The following is a 6,248-nucleotide window of genomic DNA, read 5'->3' as shown; positions in this document are numbered from 1 at the left end:
CATTGTATTGATGTACCGGCTGTCCTCGCTACAAGTCCAAGTTCTGTTCCAAAAAACTTGGACTTACACCCAAAGTGGTGATTTTTTTTCTCCTGCAGCTGACTTCCATTTGCACAAATTGGTTGGGGTTTTTGTTTGTGGTTGTTTGGTTTGTGTTGCACACGATTTAAGTATGAAACGGATATATATGGGGCGAACTAATAGCAGAGATGCCCTGTATTTACAATTTTAAACAAATTTGAAGCTTACCACTGCCATCAATCATTGAAAAAAAACTGCAATTTGTATTTCTGAAATATACTAAATATTGTTATGTCTGTATTCTATATTTTCAGAATTTTAATGCTCGGAAACACTGTAATGATCCCAATCACAGTGTTTACTGTTATTGATACCCCTACTATGTTCCTATCTTGGTTTCATTTCTTTACATTCAGTTTAACACTTCTGATTGTTCTACAATTGTTCTACAATTGTCTGCCTTCAAAAAGGGAGTGCAGGGGGACCCTACTGCTGGGGGACCACCCTGTGCGAGGCTCCCCAAGTAATCCCTGAGGCCCAGTCCTCAGGGAACAGAGTGACAGGGAGAGGAGATGGCAAGGGGATGGCAGGAGGGGGAAGGGCTTCAGGATGGAATTGGACACCCTACTCTCCCCCTTCCCCCCCCCCAATCAGGATACTGTATTGTTTAATGAAGTCTTCAGTGTTTTTCAGCCATGTTGGCTGGCACCAATATTCTCTGTAAGCTGTGCGCCTGTGCAGCCACTCAAAGAGAGCTTCAAATGCTCTCCAGCTGATTAGCAGATTTCCCACATCTAGGATTTTGCTTCTGCTAGTGGTACACCTTCACACATAGGGTTGCCAGGTGTCCGGTACTGAATTGGACAGCCACCGGTATTTGCGCCTTCCATCCAGTAAAAAAATTCAGAACATTTTCTGTTTTTCCCAGCTCAGGTGTCTGTGGAAGGGTGGTTGGGACACGCAGCACAGCTTGGGCTGGCTGGGGCAAGGGGAGGATGGAGCAGGCTGGGAACTAAAGGGCCGCGACTGTATTTCGGCCCTACTCAATCCCTTTTTTTTTTCTTTTTGCTCAACAACTTTTGCTGTTTTTTTTTTCTTAACGGAATTTCTTCCCAGGTTTTTTTGGGTGGTACGGTATTTTTTGTTAAACCATCTGGCAACCCTATTCGCAAATGCCTTGATACACATAAAAATGTATTCTGCACATGGATGGAAATAATCAACACATAGAAAAGATTAGAGGGAACATTGGTTGTCACCCTCCTTTTGTAAGGCTAAACATCCTGACAGTTTTGTCTCCTTGGTGAAGGATTCAGGTATATCATAATATTCCCATTATACTCCCAATATTTATTGTCTTTACTCATAGAAACATGCTGTTTTGGGATAAAACATTTCTTGTTGATCTTACGTGAAGTCATCATCTTCATTAGCATCAGGTTAAGTAATGCAATTCGATTTACACTGTGAAACATATGATCAGCCAGAAAAGGAAGCATTATTATCCCAACTAAACAACACATTTGTCAGCTGCTTCTGCATAAGAGAGTCTGATTTGGAGGCTCACTCTCACATACATAAAAATGTTAAAAAACAACGAATGGTCCTGCTGCACCTTAGGGCTCGTCTAAACTAAATTCCTCTTCTGAAAGAGAAATGTAAATGAGCCCGACTGAAAATGTAAATGAAGTGCAGATTTACAAATCTTGTGCTTCATTTGCATAATAGTGGGAGAATGCTTTTTCGAAAAAGGGTTTTTCAAAAAACAAAGCGCAGTTGAGATGGGGTTCTTTCAATAAAAAAGCCCTTTTTCAAAAAAGCCCATACACCTCATTTTTTCAGGAGTACAGGCTCTTTCAAAAAAGGGTTGGTTTTTTTTTAAAGAATTCCTTCTAGACTGAAGTTTCTTTTTCGAAAAACCCTTTTTCGAAAAAGCGCTCGCCCGCAATTATGCAAATGAAGCACAAGATTGGTAAATCTGCACTTCATTTGCATGTTTGATCAGCCTCATTTACATTCCTCTTTCGGAAGAGGATGTAGTTTAGATGAGCCTTAGAGACTAACAAAACATGTAGATGGTATCATGAGCTTTTGTGGGCACAACCACACACACACACACTCTCTCTCTCTCTCTCTCTCTCTCTCACCTTCCATTCAGTCCCTTTTAGGCAGAAACAGCTGTGTCCTGATTTCTGCCCAACTGCCAAGGGCAGAGAAAGTAGCAAATGCGGTGGGAGAGAGGTGCAGGAGAAAGAAGGACATAGAATCCTCACCCTCATGTGGCATGGGGCTGGGTAACACAAAGTGGGAGGGGAGTCACTGAAGGAGAGACACATGGGATGGTCGCATGTCTTCCCCCTTAGCTAGTGTCCCCCCATTATGGGGAAGCACCAGTCATCTATGGGATCCCCGTAAACTCCTATGTATCTTCTATGCCCTTTACCAATTTGCAACAAACGATTCCTGAGTCACAGAAATGGGGATGGCAGATACACTAAACATGAATTTCACTATGGGTACGTCTACACAACAACATTATTTTGGAATAACTGATGTTATTCCAAAATAACAAGGAGCATGTCTACACTACAAGCCTGTATTTCAAAATAATGTCAAGCTGGAGGACTTCTTACTCCGACTCCTGTAACCCTCATTTCACATGGGGTAAGGGAAGCTGAAGGGAGAGTGTTCTTCTTTCAACTTCCTGCTGTGTAGACAGCACCAAACGCTGAGTTAAGCTATTTCGACTTCAGCTGCACAATTGATGTAGCTGAAGTTGCAATTTGACCCTCTTTCTACCTCTGTTTCCATCTATTGAGGGTGGGAATGCACCAAACTAGAGAAGTGTTGCTATAATAGTGGGGAGTGTCCTCTTCTGCAATGTATTAAACTGTACTGAGCTAAATGCAATACTTCTGAGATCCATTGTATTACAAATGCAATTACAGGCAGTCCCCGGGTTACGTGGATCCGACTTATGTCGGATCCCTACTTACGAATGGGGTGAGGGAACCCCGCGGCGAGAAAAGCCGCTCTGCGTCTCCCTAGTCTGCTGGGGGGGCTCCCTCAGCAGACCAGGGAGACGCGGAGCAAAGCCGCGGAGGACGCAGGCGGCGGGACCGTGGCGCGTCTCAGCGGTCCCGCCGCCCGCGTCTCCCTGGTCGGCTGGGGGGGGGGGGGACGCAGCTAGTGTGCCCCACTCCCCAGCAGACCAGGCTTTTCTCGCCGCTGGTCAGTTTCTGCAGCGGCTAAATCAGGAAGCCTGGGGTAGAGCAGCTGGGGGGCTGCCAGGTTGGTCCCACAGCGCCGAGGTGCGGCGCTACTGGACCAACCCAGCAGCACCCCAGCTGCTCTGCCCCAGGCGTGTCCGATTCAGCCGCTGCTGATCAGTTTCAACAGTGGCTGAATCTGGACGCCTGGGACAGAGCAGCTGGGGCGCTGCCGGGTTGGTCCCCGCAGCACCGCACCTCGGCGCTGCGGGGACCAACCTGGCAGCACCCCAGCTGCTCTACCCCAGGTGTCCCCAAGTCAGCTGCTGCTGAAACTGACCAGCAGCTGATTCGAGGAAGCCCGGGGCAAAGCAGCTCTGCCTCGGGCTTCCTGTAGTCAGCCGCTGGTCAGTTTCAGCAGCGCTGAATCGGGGACACCTGGGGTACAATATGTACCAGTTCTGACTTACATACAAATTCAACTTAAGAACAAACCTACAGTCCCTATCTTGTACGTAACCCGGGGACTGCCTGTATGTGTTACTGTGGGATTGTATGTAACTCCTGGAAAGATGTGACTTACATAAAACATAGGGACATTACACTACAAGCTTTCATAAAAGACCTTATTTGACATTTTATAGCACAATAACATTGTATACAGTCAGCTGGTTTAACTATTTATTCCTTGGGGATCAACCCCATATTCTCCTCAGAGGGTTTCTGGACTGTGTTTATTGCTGTTAGGAACATTAAAGAACTTTTTGAAACAGTGTAAACTGTTAATTGAGTAGGTTTCCTAGGAAATGCATGGGATGAGTGCAGGGCTCAAATTCATCAGAGCCCACTCTAGCAGAGCTCTGGTAAACATTTTCAAACCAGCAGGAGGCATACTTCAGGCCTGTAGAAAGTGCCAAGGTGTGAGGCTTCAGTTCTGTGGTGTTCACCCCAATCTTTTCCTCCCTCTCCCCACTGAGCTAACACCCAGAACCCCAAGTGTAGGGGAATGGGAAACCACAGGGAAATAATCTTTGAGAATTTAAGACCTGAGTGAGGGAATGTAAATGACCTATGAAGCTGCACACTGAGTAAAAATCCATTGTCTGACAGATTATTTATTTCTGTGACTCATGGCCAGAACAGGAGTGAGCATCTGGAGTACTGTGTTCAGTTCTGGGCCCCCCACTACAAAAAGGATGTGGACGCATTGGAGAGGGTCCAGCGGAGGGCAACCAAAATGATTAGGGGGCTGCAGCATATGACCTATGAGGAGAGGCTGAGGGAGTTGGGTCTGTTTAGTCTGCAGAAGCGAAGAGTGAGGGGGGATTTGATAGCAGCCTTCAACTTCCTGAAGGGAGCTTCCAAAGAGGATGGAGAAAGGCTGTTCTCAGTAGTCACAGATGGCAGAACAAGGAGCAATGGTCTCAAGTTGTGGTGGGAGAGGTCCAGGTTAGATATTAGGAAAAACTATTTCACTAGGAGGGTGGTGAAGCACTGGAATGGGTTACCTAGGGAAGTAGTGGAGTCTCCATCCCTAGAGGTGTTTAAGTCTCGGCTTGACAAAGCCCTGGCCGGGTTGATTTAGTTGGGATTGGTCCTGCCTAGAGCAGGGTGCTGGACTTGATGACCTTCTGAGGTCTCTTCCAGCTCTATGGTTCTATGATCCTATAGAATAAATGAGTCAAATTCAATCTTTAGGGACATACTGGTAGATAATGTTTTTGTGTGTTTACATATACATTATTCAAGAATAACAATGTAACCAAATAGTTCCTGTCTATAATGTATTCATATTCCTTTGAGATCTATAGCGAATCATCTGGGAATTATGAAAACCGGCAATTGGCTCATGTCGATCTCTGCAGCTAATTACTGGTGGTGCTTAGGAAACAAGTCTCCAGGATTTCCTATTATTTGCCTAAAGACTCTGACCTGTCAATAGAATCCTGGGACTGCATAAAGACCCTTGGGACCTGATCCTTTTTATCTCAGATCTGCTTGATAATTTATCAGGGAAAGCTTAAAGTAATAAGACTGAGATCTCCAGTCCCATCTGAAATCACCCTGACTATGGATACTGGACTATAACCAATGGACGAATTCTACCATGAATGTGATCTCAAAACTGTATTCATGTCTGTATGTATATTGATCTTTTAACCAATACTCTCTCTTTTCTTGACAAATAAATGTTAGTTTAGTTGTAAAGATTTGGCTGTAAGTGTGTATTTGGATAAAATATAAAATATTCATTATTCTGGGAGGCAGGGGCAATGCATGGGGGAGGGCATGAGCCTTCCCAAACACCATGGGCAAGAAGACCAGAGCATGGGAGTGGCCCTGAGGACTGGGGTGGGGCACCTGGTGCTGGCAGCATAGGTCAGGCCTCCCCCAGCACTCACCAGCAGTGGTGGAAGGAAGCAGAACAACATGGCCATAGATCACTTTGCTCCCAGGCTCCTGCCACCCTTATTTCTGTGCTGCTGCTATTGGCAGCAGCACTGCTTTAGGATCTGGGCATCTAGAGAATGACAGCTGCTGTCCAGACACCCAGCTCTAAAGGTAGTGCCAACACCAGTGCAGAACTACAGAAGTAAGGGTGGTACTCTCATACCTTGCCACCCTTACTATGGCCTAACATTTGTCATTTTTGCTGGGAGGTGTGGTTATAAGGATGGGGCCCTTGCAAGCCTCCTCGTGCCCTCTCCCCCATATCACTACTGCCTGTGTGTCTGTTAAATTATAAATCGCTTTTTTGCAGATCTCAGTGTTCTGATTGGTCTCCAGCTTAATGCAGCACTTCAACTGCTGCACAATCAAGTCCTCTAATGTTTTCCCAGTCCCACCTTTTTAGTCCCAAGACAACAAACCTGTGTGCATAATATCCTGAGTTCAATTTCCCTGAAGTGGTGATTATATATATATATATATATTGTCTAAGAACAACAATCACTGCATTATAGTTTACAGTGTATTATGAAGTACTTTGTGAAGTAAACACATTGTGATGGAAAGGTG

This window comes from Pelodiscus sinensis, chromosome 1, assembly GCF_049634645.1.
Source record: "Pelodiscus sinensis isolate JC-2024 chromosome 1, ASM4963464v1, whole genome shotgun sequence".
NCBI classification, from domain to species: Eukaryota; Metazoa; Chordata; order Testudines; family Trionychidae; genus Pelodiscus; species Pelodiscus sinensis.
This window is presented reverse-complemented; position numbering follows the sequence as displayed.